Consider the following 15,947-nt stretch of genomic DNA (forward strand, 5'->3'; position numbering starts at 1 on the left):
TGGAAGACGAAAGGTCACACCTTGTGACCTTTCGTCTTCCAGGATAAAAACTCTATTTAAACAATATTTTAGTCAAGTTACTTGTTCATTGGTTATATATTCAAGTAACCTGACTAAAATAATGTTCAAATCGAGTTATCATCCCAGAAGACGAAAGGTCACATCTTGTGACCTTTGGTCTTCCAGGATAAAAACTCTAATCGAGTTGTCATCTTGGAAGACGAAAGGTCACACCTTGTGACCTTTCGTCTTCCAGGATAAAAACTCTATTTAAACAATATTTTAGTCAAGTTACTTGTTCATTGGTTATATATTCAAATAACGTGACTAAAATAATGTTCAAATCGAGTTATCATCCTGGAAGACGAAAGGTCACACCTTGTGACCTTTCCTCTTTCAGAGTAAAAACTCTATTTAAACAATATTTTAGTCACGTTACTTGTTCATTGGTTATATATTCAAGTAACCTGACTAAAATAATGTTCAAATCGAGTTATCATCCCAGAAGACGAAAGGTCACACCTTGTGACCTTTGGTCTTCCAGGATAAAAACTCTAATCGAGTTGTCATCCTGGAAGACGAAAGGTCACACCTTGTGACCTTTCCTCTTTCAGAGTAAAAACTCTATTTAAACAATATTTTAGTCACGTTACTTGTTCATTGGTTATATATTCAAGTAACCTGACTAAAATAATGTTCAAATCGAGTTATCATCCTGGAAGTCAAAAGGTCACACCTTGTGACCTTTCGTCTTCCAAGATAAAAACTCTATTTAAACAGTATTTTAGTCATGTTACTTGTTCATTGGTTATATATTCAAATAACCTGACTAAAATAATGTTCAAATCAAGTTATCATCCTGGAAGTCGAAAGTTCACACATTGTGACCTTTCCTCTTCCAGGGTAAAAACTATATTTAAATAATATTTTAGTCACGTTACTTGTTCATTGGTTATATATTCAAGCAACCTGACTAAAATAATGTTCAAATCGAGTTATCATCCTGGAAGACGAAAGGTCACACCTTGTGACCTTTCGTCTTCCAGGATAAAAACTCTATTTAAACAATATTTTAGTCAAGTTACTTGTTCATTGGTTATATATTCAAGTAACCTGACTAAAATAATGTTCAAATCGAGTTATCATCCCAGAAGACGAAAGGTCACACCTTGTGACCTTTGGTCTTCCAGGATAAAAACTCTAATCGAGTTGTCATCCTGGAAGACGAAAGGTCACACCTTGTGACCTTTCGTCTTCCAGGATAAAAACTCTATTTAAACAATATTTTAGTCAAGTTACTTGTTCATTGGTTATATATTCAAGTAACCTGACTAAAATAATGTTCAAATCGAGTTATCATCCCAGAAGACGAAAGGTCACATCTTGTGACCTTTGGTCTTCCAGGATAAAAACTCTAATCGAGTTGTCATCTTGGAAGACGAAAGGTCACACCTTGTGACCTTTCGTCTTCCAGGATAAAAACTCTATTTAAACAATATTTTAGTCAAGTTACTTGTTCATTGGTTATATATTCAAGTAACCTGACTAAAATAATGTTCAAATCGAGTTATCATCCCAGAAGACGAAAGGTCACACCATGTGACCTTTGGTCTTCCAGGATAAAAACTCTAATCGAGTTGTCATCCTGGAAGACGAAAGGTCACACCTTGTGACCTTTCGTCTTCCAGGATAAAAACTCTATTTAAACAATATTTTAGTCAAGTTACTTGTTCATTGGTTAGATATTCAAATAACGTGACTAAAATAATGTTCAAATCGAGTTATCATCCTGGAAGACGAAAGGTCACACCTTGTGACCTTTCCTTTTTCAGAGTAAAAACTCTATTTAAACAATATTTTAGTCACGTTACTTGTTCATTGGTTATATATTCAAGTAACCTGACTAAAATAATGTTCAAATCGAGTTATCATCCTGGAAGTCAAAAGGTCACACCTTGTGACCTTTCGTCTTCCAAGATAAAAACTCTATTTAAACAATATTTTAGTCATGTTACTTGTTCATTGGTTATATATTCAAATAACCTGACTAAAATAATGTTCAAATCAAGTTATCATCCTGGAAGTCGAAAGTTCACACATTGTGACCTTTCCTCTTCCAGGGTAAAAACTATATTTAAATAATATTTTAGTCACGTTACTTGTTCATTGGTTATATATTCAAGTAACCTGACTAAAATAATGTTCAAATCGAGTTATCATCCTGGAAGACGAAAGGTCACACCTTGTGACCTTTCCTCTTTCAGAGTAAAAACTCTATTTAAACAATATTTTAGTCACGTTACTTGTTCATTGGTTATATATTCAAGTAACCTGACTAAAATAATGTTCAAATCGAGTTATCATCCCAGAAGACGAAAGGTCACACCTTGTGACCTTTGGTCTTCCAGGATAAAAACTCTAATCGAGTTGTCATCCTGGAAGACGAAAGGTCACACCTTGTGACCTTTCCTCTTTCAGAGTAAAAACTCTATTTAAACAATATTTTAGTCACGTTACTTGTTCATTGGTTATATATTCAAGTAACCTGACTAAAATAATGTTCAAATCGAGTTATCATCTTGGAAGTCAAAAGGTCACACCTTGTGACCTTTCGTCTTCCAAGATAAAAACTCTATTTAAACAATATTTTAGTCATGTTACTTGTTCATTGGTTATATATTCAAATAACCTGACTAAAATAATGTTCAAATCAAGTTATCATCCTGGAAGTCGAAAGTTCACACATTGTGACCTTTCCTCTTCCAGGGTAAAAACTATATTTAAATAATATTTTAGTCACGTTACTTGTTCATTGGTTATATATTCAAGCAACCTGACTAAAATAATGTTCAAATCGAGTTATCATCCTGGAAGACGAAAGGTCACACCTTGTGACCTTTCGTCTTCCAGGATAAAAACTCTATTTAAACAATATTTTAGTCAAGTTACTTGTTCATTGGTTATATATTCAAGTAACCTGACTAAAATAATGTTCAAATCGAGTTATCATCCCAGAAGACGAAAGGTCACACCTTGTGACCTTTGGTCTTCCAGGATAAAAACTCTAATCGAGTTGTCATCCTGGAAGACGAAAGGTCACACCTTGTGACCTTTCGTCTTCCAGGATAAAAACTCTATTTAAACAATATTTTAGTCAAGTTACTTGTTCATTGGTTATATATTCAAGTAACCTGACTAAAATAATGTTCAAATCGAGTTATCATCCCAGAAGACGAAAGGTCACATCTTGTGACCTTTGGTCTTCCAGGATAAAAACTCTAATCGAGTTGTCATCTTGGAAGACGAAAGGTCACACCTTGTGACCTTTCGTCTTCCAGGATAAAAACTCTATTTAAACAATATTTTAGTCAAGTTACTTGTTCATTGGTTATATATTCAAGTAACCTGACTAAAATAATGTTCAAATCGAGTTATCATCCCAGAAGACGAAAGGTCACACCATGTGACCTTTGGTCTTCCAGGATAAAAACTCTAATCGAGTTGTCATCCTGGAAGACGAAAGGTCACACCTTGTGACCTTTCGTCTTCCAGGATAAAAACTCTATTTAAACAATATTTTAGTCAAGTTACTTGTTCATTGGTTAGATATTCAAATAACGTGACTAAAATAATGTTCAAATCGAGTTATCATCCTGGAAGACGAAAGGTCACACCTTGTGACCTTTCCTTTTTCAGAGTAAAAACTCTATTTAAACAATATTTTAGTCACGTTACTTGTTCATTGGTTATATATTCAAGTAACCTGACTAAAATAATGTTCAAATCGAGTTATCATCCTGGAAGTCAAAAGGTCACACCTTGTGACCTTTCGTCTTCCAAGATAAAAACTCTATTTAAACAATATTTTAGTCATGTTACTTGTTCATTGGTTATATATTCAAATAACCTGACTAAAATAATGTTCAAATCAAGTTATCATCCTGGAAGTCGAAAGTTCACACATTGTGACCTTTCCTCTTCCAGGGTAAAAACTATATTTAAATAATATTTTAGTCACGTTACTTGTTCATTGGTTATATATTCAAGTAACCTGACTAAAATAATGTTCAAATCGAGTTATCATCCTGGAAGACGAAAGGTCACACCTTGTGACCTTTCCTCTTTCAGAGTAAAAACTCTATTTAAACAATATTTTAGTCACGTTACTTGTTCATTGGTTATATATTCAAGTAACCTGACTAAAATAATGTTCAAATCGAGTTATCATCCCAGAAGACGAAAGGTCACACCTTGTGACCTTTGGTCTTCCAGGATAAAAACTCTAATCGAGTTGTCATCCTGGAAGACGAAAGGTCACACCTTGTGACCTTTCCTCTTTCAGAGTAAAAACTCTATTTAAACAATATTTTAGTCACGTTACTTGTTCATTGGTTATATATTCAAGTAACCTGACTAAAATAATGTTCAAATCGAGTTATCATCCTGGAAGTCAAAAGGTCACACCTTGTGACCTTTCGTCTTCCAAGATAAAAACTCTATTTAAACAATATTTTAGTCATGTTACTTGTTCATTGGTTATATATTCAAATAACCTGACTAAAATAATGTTCAAATCAAGTTATCATCCTGGAAGTCGAAAGTTCACACATTGTGACCTTTCCTCTTCCAGGGTAAAAACTATATTTAAATAATATTTTAGTCACGTTACTTGTTCATTGGTTATATATTCAAGCAACCTGACTAAAATAATGTTCAAATCGAGTTATCATCCTGGAAGACGAAAGGTCACACCTTGTGACCTTTCGTCTTCCAGGATAAAAACTCTATTTAAACAATATTTTAGTCAAGTTACTTGTTCATTGGTTATATATTCAAGTAACCTGACTAAAATAATGTTCAAATCGTGTTATCATCCCAGAAGACGAAAGGTCACATCTTGTGACCTTTGGTCTTCCAGGATAAAAACTCTAATCGAGTTGTCATCTTGGAAGACGAAAGGTCACACCTTGTGACCTTTCGTCTTCCAGGATAAAAACTCTATTTAAACAATATTTTAGTCAAGTTACTTGTTCATTGGTTATATATTCAAATAACATGACTAAAATAATGTTCAAATCGAGTTATCATCCTGGAAGACGAAAGGTCACACCTTGTGACCTTTCCTCTTTCAGAGTAAAAACTCTATTTAAACAATATTTTAGTCACGTTACTTGTTCATTGGTTATATATTCAAGTAACCTGACTAAAATAATGTTCAAATCGAGTTATCATCCCAGAAGACGAAAGGTCACACCTTGTGACCTTTGGTCTTCCAGGATAAAAAATCTAATCGAGTTGTCATCCTGGAAGACGAAAGGTCACACCTTGTGACCTTTCCTCTTTCAGAGTAAAAACTCTATTTAAACAATATTTTAGTCACGTTACTTGTTCATTGGTTATATATTCAAGTAACCTGACTAAAATAATGTTCAAATCGAGTTATCATCCTGGAAGTCAAAAGGTCACACCTTGTGACCTTTCGTCTTCCAAGATAAAAACTCTAATCGAGTTGTCATCCTGGAAGACGAAAGGTCACACCTTGTGACCTTTCGTCTTCCAGGATAAAAACTCTATTTAAACAATATTTTAGTCAAGTTACTTGTTCATTGGTTATATATTCAAGTAACCTGACTAAAATAATGTTCAAATCGAGTTATCATCCCAGAATACGAAAGGTCACATCTTGTGACCTTTGGTCTTCCAGGATAAAAACTCTAATCGAGTTGTCATCTTGGAAGACGAAAGGTCACACCTTGTGACCTTTCGTCTTCCAGTATAAAAACTCTATTTAAACAATATTTTAGTCAAGTTACTTGTTCATTGGTTATATATTCAAATAACGTGACTAAAATAATGTTCAAATCGAGTTATCATCCTGGAAGACGAAAGGTCACACCTTGTGACCTTTCCTCTTTCAGAGTAAAAACTCTATTTAAACAATATTTTAGTCACGTTACTTGTTCATTGGTTATATATTCAAGTAACCTGACTAAAATAATGTTCAAATCGAGTTATCATCCCAGAAGACGAAAGGTCACACCTTGTGACCTTTGGTCTTCCAGGATAAAAACTCTAATCGAGTTGTCATCCTGGAAGACGAAAGGTCACACCTTGTGACCTTTCCTCTTTCAGAGTAAAAACTCTATTTAAACAATATTTTAGTCACGTTACTTGTTCATTGGTTATATATTCAAGTAACCTGACTAAAATAATGTTCAAATCGAGTTATCATCCTGGAAGTCAAAAGGTCACACCTTGTGACCTTTCGTCTTCCAAGATAAAAACTCTATTTAAACAATATTTTAGTCATGTTACTTGTTCATTGGTTATATATTCAAATAACCTGACTAAAATAATGTTCAAATCAAGTTATCATCCTGGAAGTCGAAAGTTCACACATTGTGACCTTTCCTCTTCCAGGGTAAAAACTATATTTAAATAATATTTTAGTCACGTTACTTGTTCATTGGTTATATATTCAAGCAACCTGACTAAAATAATGTTCAAATCGAGTTATCATCCTGGAAGACGAAAGGTCACACCTTGTGACCTTTCGTCTTCCAGGATAAAAACTCTATTTAAACAATATTTTAGTCAAGTTACTTGTTCATTGGTTATATATTCAAGTAACCTGACTAAAATAATGTTCAAATCGAGTTATCATCCCAGAAGACGAAAGGTCACACCTTGTGACCTTTGGTCTTCCAGGATAAAAACTCTAATCGAGTTGTCATCCTGGAAGACGAAAGGTCACACCTTGTGACCTTTCGTCTTCCAGGATAAAAACTCTATTTAAACAATATTTTAGTCAAGTTACTTGTTCATTGGTTATATATTCAAGTAACCTGACTAAAATAATGTTCAAATCGAGTTATCATCCCAGAAGACGAAAGGTCACACCTTGTGACCTTTGGTCTTCCAGGATAAAAACTCTAATCGAGTTGTCATCCTGGAAGACGAAAGGTCACACCTTGTGACCTTTCGTCTTCCAGGATAAAAACTCTATTTAAAAAATATTTTAGTCAAGTTACTTGTTCATTGGTTATATATTCAAATAACGTGTAATATCCCGCTGAAATTGTAATAAACTGTCGTATTAGTTACATGTCAAAAGATAAATAATTGTTAAAGGGGTTAATTATTTATTGAGAAATGAGACATTTGTCTGTAAATGTCTCGCTCATTATTCCAATGAACTCGAAAAATTTACTTAATGGTTACGTATTAATAGAGGGTAAATGTGTCTTTTTCCTGAAGGGCATTTTGGTCATTTGGGACTCAAGATTTTTTTTTAAGAAGTTGGGACCATTTTATCCACTCATTCTTTCAACTTCCTTCTCACACAAAAAATCTAGAATTTTCTCCTCTCTTCTCCCTCTCAACTCACGGCACTTCTCTCCCTCCTTCACCCAAATCACCATTTCATCTCTAACCTTTTTAAATTAACATACAAGCTTGAATCTTTGATCCTTGTAACATAAGAACTCAATTAACAACTTTATTCCTTTCCCTTTCCCCTTAGCCGAACTATCTCTCTCAACAATCCATGCTTAGGTATGATGGGAAAATGCAAGAATATCAAAGAAGGAAAGGAAAACAAATAAATGGATGTTGTGAAAGATGGACTTGGAACGCTACATGGGTTAGTGGGTAGGAAAGTGTATGTCCCATTGAGTTTTTCAATCAAGTGATGGCGTGCATACAAAAGCAAGCTACTTACCAAAGATGATGTGGCGATGAATTGGAAATTGTAGACCAAGCTCTCTAATTTAATTATCATGAGTTGTGTATGTAGAATTTGGATTCTGAATTAGTATGTATTTGGATCACCAAGAGTTTGGATTGAAGTTATGGCAGAGGACAAGAAGGCTTGGAAGAGAACTTGAAGATTTTACACTTTTGTTCAAAACATGTTTGAATGGTTAGGACTTGAAGTTGGAGATTTGAGCTGAAGTCGTAGATGGCAGAAGCTCAGTTTTGAAGTTGTCGGAAAAATGATTAGGTGAGTTCCTTTAGTTAGTAAATCCACCTTTGGGTAGTAAATTATATCATTAGAATTGTTAATGTGTGATTATAAATTATTAGAATAAATTGACATAATTATAGCATGATTATTATGCCATATGAGTGGTACAATTGAAGTAGAATAAATATGAGTTAGTAGAATGACTATTCCGGAATTAGTTATCCTTATTAATGTATGTTTTAAATATTTTTAAGTTAATAAGTATGTTGATGTTAGTATAAATGTTGGAGGAAAATTCTATTAAGACAATTGATGTATAAAAATGATAGAAATGATTTGAAAGAAAATTTGAAATGCAATCTATGAGTAATATGTTCACATTGAATTATAGAAAATCACAGAAAAATGGAAATGAGAAGAAAAATTGAAATGAGTAACATGCTCATAGATAAAGAAAGAAAAAGAAAAGAAAATATGAAAACTCCGTTTGCTACAACGAGAGATAATGTAGCCTATGACGTACGGGTCATAGTAAACCGTTTGCTACAACGAGAGATAATGTAGCCTATGACGTACGGGTCATAGTAATCCGTTTGCTACAACGAGAGATAATGTAGCCTATGACGTACGGGTCATAGTAAACCGTTTGCTACAACGAGAGATAATGTAGCCTATGACGTACGGGTCATAGTAAACCGTTTGCTACAACGAGAGATAATGTAGCCTATGAGGTACGGGTCATAGTAATCCGTTTGCTACAACGGGAGATAATGTAGCCTATGACGTACGGGTCATAGTAACGAATGAAATATATAATTAATGATATGAAATTAAGTCAAGAATTATTCGAAAAATATTTGAAAGAGAAGAGAAAAATAAAATTTTTAATTATAGAACCAAGGAAAAAAAAAAAAAAATTCTAAGGACCCTCCAACATGAATACTAACATAGCATACACATGTTAACATGAAAGTTATGTTAGAATGATTAGAGAAATATTTCATAGACATTTTACCAAAGTTGAAGAAATTTTAGTTATGGAACTTCGGCTTAGTTAGCCGAAACTAGTTGTTATCGGTAAAGAATCAGAGACATACTCAGATAAGTATGTCAATGTATAAGTTATATCAGAATACGATATATTGGATATATGATTGTGTTTATTGATATGAATATGGTGAGTATAATTATGTTTATTATATAATCAAAGTAGTATTTTAGATAGCGATTCTAGTTATCCCCTAATCGCTGTGTTATGTGTAATGAAATCCTATAAACCCGAAATGGGTTAAGATTAGAAACAGATGGCGATCCTAGGTTCCCCGAGATTGCCTACAAACTAGGATAGGTGGAACTCACTGAGACATCTCGTCTCACCCCAAATCCTTTTTATCTATTTCAGATATACGAGTTATTATACGACATGATGGTTCTTGTTGAAGAAGCGGAAGTAGCTGGATAATATAAAGTATACGTCAGTGGTACCATTTCTGAGTTAACAGGTGATGAATTCTATGATTTGCTCAGACAGTTTTTATTTATTTATTGAAATTTTAATGTACCGATACCGAGTATAACACTCATGCTAGATATCCTAGGTAATTTTCTAGTAGGGGTGTTTCAATTTGGTATCAGAGCAGGTCGATTCAGATCGTGCCTTGGGTCATTAAAATTCAATAAAAGAAGTGGGAACCATTGGGTTCCGGATGTTTATTCTAAATATCATATCTAGGTGAGCCTGATCAACTCAACCCAGTGTATGGTAGTTAGAACAAATGTCTGAGAGCTGAATGGAACCTGGGAGGAATGAAGCGTACGAAGAAGGAAAGGCAGGATGTGAAGTTTATAATGAATTTTCTTAAGGAAGTATTCAACGCCAATGGTGGCTGGCACCTGTGCAGTTTAAATTAGTCAGTCAGAAAAAAAAATCAGTTCGTAACAGACGTATGTTGGAATCTAAAGTTGAAAGTTGGAGAAATTATTTGTGTTTATTAGCAAGTAAATCCCTAAATTTCGAGGACGAAATTTCTTTAAGGGGGGGTAGATTGTAATATCCCGCTGAAATTGTAATAAACTGTCGTATTAGTTACATGTCAAAAGATAAATAATTGTTAAAGGGGTTAATTATTTATTGAGAAATGAGACATTTGTCTGTAAATGTCTCGCTCATTATTCCAATGAACTCGAAAAATTTACTTAATGGTTACGTATTAATAGAGGGTAAATGTGTCTTTTTCCTGAAGGGCATTTTGGTCATTTGGGACTCAAGATTTTTTTTTAAGAAGTTGGGACCATTTTATCCACTCATTCTTTCAACTTCCTTCTCACACAAAAAATCTAGAATTTTCTCCTCTCTTCTCCCTCTCAACTCACGGCACTTCTCTCCCTCCTTCACCCAAATCACCATTTCATCTCTAACCTTTTTAAATTAACATACAAGCTTGAATCTTTGATCCTTGTAACATAAGAACTCAATTAACAACTTTATTCCTTTCCCTTTCCCCTTAGCCGAACTATCTCTCTCAACAATCCATGCTTAGGTATGATGGGAAAATGCAAGAATATCAAAGAAGGAAAGGAAAACAAATAAATGGATGTTGTGAAAGATGGACTTGGAACGCTACATGGGTTAGTGGGTAGGAAAGTGTATGTCCCATTGAGTTTTTCAATCAAGTGATGGCGTGCATACAAAAGCAAGCTACTTACCAAAGATGATGTGGCGATGAATTGGAAATTGTAGACCAAGCTCTCTAATTTAATTATCATGAGTTGTGTATGTAGAATTTGGATTCTGAATTAGTATGTATTTGGATCACCAAGAGTTTGTATTGAAGTTATGGCAGAGGACAAGAAGGCTTGGAAGAGAACTTGAAGATTTTACACTTTTGTTCAAAACATGTTTGAATGGTTAGGACTTGAAGTTGGAGATTTGAGCTGAAGTCGTAGATGGCAGAAGCTCAGTTTTGAAGTTGTCGGAAAAATGATTAGGTGAGTTCCTTTAGTTAGTAAATCCACCTTTGGGTAGTAAATTATATCATTAGAATTGTTAATGTGTGATTATAAATTATTAGAATAAATTGACATAATTATAGCATGATTATTATGCCATATGAGTGGTACAATTGAAGTAGAATAAATATGAGTTAGTAGAATGACTATTCCGGAATTAGTTATCCTTATTAATGTATGTTTTAAATATTTTTAAGTTAATAAGTATGTTGATGTTAGTATAAATGTTGGAGGAAAATTCTATTAAGACAATTGATGTATAAAAATGATAGAAATGATTTGAAAGAAAATTTGAAATGCAATCTATGAGTAATATGTTCACATTGAATTATAGAAAATCACAGAAAAATGGAAATGAGAAGAAAAATTGAAATGAGTAACATGCTCATAGATAAAGAAAGAAAAAGAAAAGAAAATATGAAAACTCCGTTTGCTACAACGAGAGATAATGTAGCCTATGACGTACGGGTCATAGTAAACCGTTTGCTACAACGAGAGATAATGTAGCCTATGACGTACGGGTCATAGTAATCCGTTTGCTACAACGAGAGATAATGTAGCCTATGACGTACGGGTCATAGTAAACCGTTTGCTACAACGAGAGATAATGTAGCCTATGACGTACGGGTCATAGTAAACCGTTTGCTACAACGAGAGATAATGTAGCCTATGACGTACGGGTCATAGTAATCCGTTTGCTACAACGAGAGATAATGTAGCCTATGACGTACGGGTCATAGTAACGAATGAAATATATAATTAATGATATGAAATTAAGTCAAGAATTATTCGAAAAATATTTGAAAGAGAAGAGAAAAATAAAATTTTTAATTATGGAACCAAGGAAAAAAAAAAAAATTCTAAGGACCCTCCAACATGAATACTAACATAGCATACACATGTTAACATGAAAGTTATGTTAGAATGATTAGAGAAATATTTCATAGACATTTTACCAAAGTTGAAGAAATTTTAGTTATGGAACTTCGGCTTAGTTAGCCGAAACTAGTTGTTATCGGTAAAGTATCAGAGACATACTCAGATAAGTATGTCAATGTATAAGTTATATCAGAATACGATATATTGGATATATGATTGTGTTTATTGATATGAATATGGTGAGTATGATTATGTTTATTATATAATCAAAGTAGTATTTTAGATAGCGATTCTAGTTATCCCCTAATCGCTGTGTTATGTGTAATGAACTCCTATAAACCCGAAATGGGTTAAGATTAGAAACAGATGGTGATCCTAGGTTCCCCGAGATTGCCTACAAACTAGGATAGGTGGAACTCACTGAGACATCTCGTCTCACCCCAAATCCTTTTTATCTATTTCAGATATACGAGTTATTATACGACATGATGGTTCTTGTTGAAGAAGCGGAAGTAGCTGGATAATATAAAGTATACGTCAGTGGTACCATTTCTGAGTTAACAGGTGATGAATTCTATGATTTGCTCAGACAGTTTTTATTTATTTATTGAAATTTTAATGTACCGATACCGAGTATAACACTCATGCTAGATATCCTAGGTAATTTTCTAGTAGGGGTGTTTCATAACGTGACTAAAATAATGTTCAAATCGAGTTATCATCCTGGAAGACGAAAGGTCACACCTTGTGACCTTTCCTCTTTCAGAGTAAAAACACTATTTAAACAATATTTTAGTCACGTTACTTGTTCATTGGTTATATATTCAAGTAACCTGCCTAAAATAATGTTCAAATCGAGTTATCATCCTGGAAGTCAAAAGGTCACACCTTGTGACCTTTCGTCTTCCAAGATAAAAACTCTATTTAAACAATATTTTAGTCATGTTACTTGTTCATTGGTTATATATTCAAATAACCTGACTAAAATAATGTTCAAATCAAGTTATCATCCTGGAAGTCGAAAGTTCACACATTGTGACCTTTCCTCTTCCAGGGTAAAAACTATATTTAAATAATATTTTAGTCACGTTACTTGTTCATTGGTTATATATTCAAGTAACCTGACTAAAATAATGTTCAAATCGAGTTATCATCCTAGAAGACGAAAGGTCACACCTTGTGACCTTTCGTCTTCCAGGATAAAAACTCTATTTAAACAATATTTTAGTCAAGTTACTTGTTCATTGGTTATATATTCAAGTAACCTGACTAAAATAATGTTCAAATCGAGTTATCATCCCAGAAGACGAAAGGTCACATCTTGTGACCTTTGGTCTTCCAGGATAAAAACTCTAATCGAGTTGTCATCTTGGAAGACGAAAGGTCACACCTTGTGACCTTTCGTCTTCCAGGATAAAAACTCTATTTATACAATATTTTAGTCAAGTTACTTGTTCATTGGTTATATATTCAAATAACGTGACTAAAATAATGTTCAAATCGAGTTATCATCCTGGAAGACGAAAGGTCACACCTTGTGACCTTTCCACTTTCAGAGTAAAAACTCTATTTAAACAATATTTTAGTCACGTTACTTGTTCATTGGTTATATATTCAAGTAACCTGACTAAAATAATGTTCAAATCGAGTTATCATCCCAGAAGACGAAAGGTCACACCTTGTGACCTTTGGTCTTCCAGGATAAAAACTCTAATCGAGTTGTCATCCTGGAAGACGAAAGGTCACATCTTGTGACCTTTTCTCTTTCAGAGTAAAAACTCTATTTAAACAATATTTTAGTCACGTTACTTGTTCATTGGTTATATATTCAAGTAACCTGACTAAAATAATGTTCAAATCAAGTTATCATCCTGGAAGTCAAAAGGTCACACCTTGTGACCTTTCGTCTTCCAAGATAAAAACTCTATTTAAACAATATTTTAGTCATGTTACTTGTTCATTGGTTATATATTCAAATAACCTGACTAAAATAATGTTCAAATCAAGTTATCATTCTGGAAGTCGAAAGTTCACACATTGTGACCTTTCCTCTTCCAGGGTAAAAACTATATTTAAATAATATTTTAGTCACGTTACTTGTTCATTGGTTATATATTCAAGTAACCTGACTAAAATAATGTTCAAATCGAGTTATCATCCTGGAAGACGAAAGGTCACACCTTGTGACCTTTCGTCTTCCAGGATAAAAACTCTATTTAAACAATATTTTAGTCAAGTTACTTGTTCATTGGTTATATATTCAAGTAACCTGACTAAAATAATGTTCAAATCGAGTTATCATCCTAGATGACGAAAGGTCACACCTTGTGACCTTTGGTCTTCCAGGATAAAAACTCTAATCGAGTTGTCATACTGGAAGACGAAAGGTCACACCTTGTGACCTTTCGTCTTCCAGGATAAAAACTCTATTTAAACAATATTTTAGTCAAGTTACTTGTTCATTGGTTATATATTCAAGTAACCTGACTAAAATAATGTTCAAATCGAGTTATCATCCCAGAAGACGAAAGGTCACACCTTGTGACCTTTGGTCTTCCAGGATAAAAACTATAATCGAGTTGTCATCCTGGAAAACGAAAGGTCACATCTTGTGACCTTTCCTCTTTCAGAGTAAAAACTCTATTTAAACAATATTTTAGTCACGTTACTTGTTCATTGGTTATATATTCAAGTAACCTGACTAAAATAATGTTCAAATCGAGTTATCATCCTGGAAGTCAAAAGGTCACACCTTGTGACCTTTCGTCTTCCAAGATAAAAACTCTATTTAAGCAATATTTTAGTCATGTTACTTGTTCATTGGTTATATATTCAAATAACCTGACTAAAATAATGTTCAAATCAAGTTATCATCCTGAAAGTCGAAAGTTCACACATTGTGACCTTTCCTCTTCCAGGGTAAAAACTATATTTAAATAATATTTTAGTCACGTTACTTGTTCATTGGTTATATATTCAAGTAACCTGACTAAAATAATGTTCAAATCGAGTTATCATCCTGGAAGACGAAAGGTCACACCTTGTGACCTTTCGTCTTCCAGGATAAAAACTCTATTTAAACAATATTTTAGTCAAGTTACTTGTTCATTGGTTATATATTCAAGTAACCTGACTAAAATAATGTTCAAATCGAGTTATCATCCTAGAAGACGAAAGGTCACACCTTGTGACCTTTGGTCTTCCAGGATAAAAACTCTAATCGAGTTGTCATACTGGAAGACGAAAGGTCACACCTTGTGACCTTTCGTCTTCCAGGATAAAAACTCTATTTAAACAATATTTTAGTCAAGTTACTTGTTCATTGGCTATATATTCAAATAACGTGACTAAAATAATGTTCAAATCGAGTTATCATCCTGGAAGACGAAAGGTCACACCTTGTGACCTTTCCTCTTTCAGAGTAAAAACTCTATTTAAACAATATTTTAGTCACGTTACTTGTTCATTGGTTATATATTCAAGTAACCTGACTAAAATAATGTTCAAATCGAGTTATCATCCTGGAAGTCAAAAGGTCACACCTTGTGACCTTTCGTCTTCCAAGATAAAAACTCTATTTAAACAATATTTTAGTCATGTTACTTGTTCATTGGTTATATATTCAAATAACCTGACTAAAATAATGTTCAAATCAAGTTATCATCCTGGAAGTCGAAAGTTCACACATTGTGACCTTTCCTCTTCCAGGGTAAAAACTATATTTAAATAATATTTTAGTCACGTTACTTGTTCATTGGTTATATATACAAGTAACCTGACTAAAATAATGTTCAAATCGAGTTATCATCCTGGAAGACGGAAGGTCACACCTTGTGACCTTTCGTCTTCCAGGATAAAAACTCTATTTAAACAATATTTTAGTCAAGTTACTTGTTCATTGGTTATATATTCAAGTAACCTGACTAAAATAATGTTCAAATCGAGTTATCATCCTAGAAGACGAAAGGTCACACCTTGTGACCTTTGGTCTTCCAGGATAAAAACTCTAATCAAGTTGTCATACTGGAAGACGAAAGGTCACACCTTGTGACCTTTCGTCTTCCAGGATAAAAACTCTATTTAAACAATATTT

At 33.5% G+C, this 15,947-nt stretch overlaps 1 long non-coding RNA gene across 1 annotated transcript; it reads left to right on the forward strand.

The window, feature by feature from the left end:
• The first annotated feature begins 7,320 nt into the window (after positions 1-7,320).
• LOC146906112 (uncharacterized) lies at positions 7,321-12,454 on the forward strand. The gene is made up of 3 exons (XR_015018260.1): positions 7,321-8,002; positions 9,369-10,954; positions 12,319-12,454. It is a non-coding gene; the product is annotated as an uncharacterized LOC146906112 (long non-coding RNA).
• The last annotated feature ends 3,493 nt before the right edge of the window (positions 12,455-15,947 follow it).

The sequence above is a fragment of the Medicago sativa genome, chromosome 7, assembly GCF_051527215.1.
Source record: "Medicago sativa cultivar Bolivia chromosome 7, Bolivia_mono, whole genome shotgun sequence".
Lineage (NCBI taxonomy): Eukaryota > Viridiplantae > Streptophyta > Magnoliopsida > Fabales > Fabaceae > Medicago > Medicago sativa.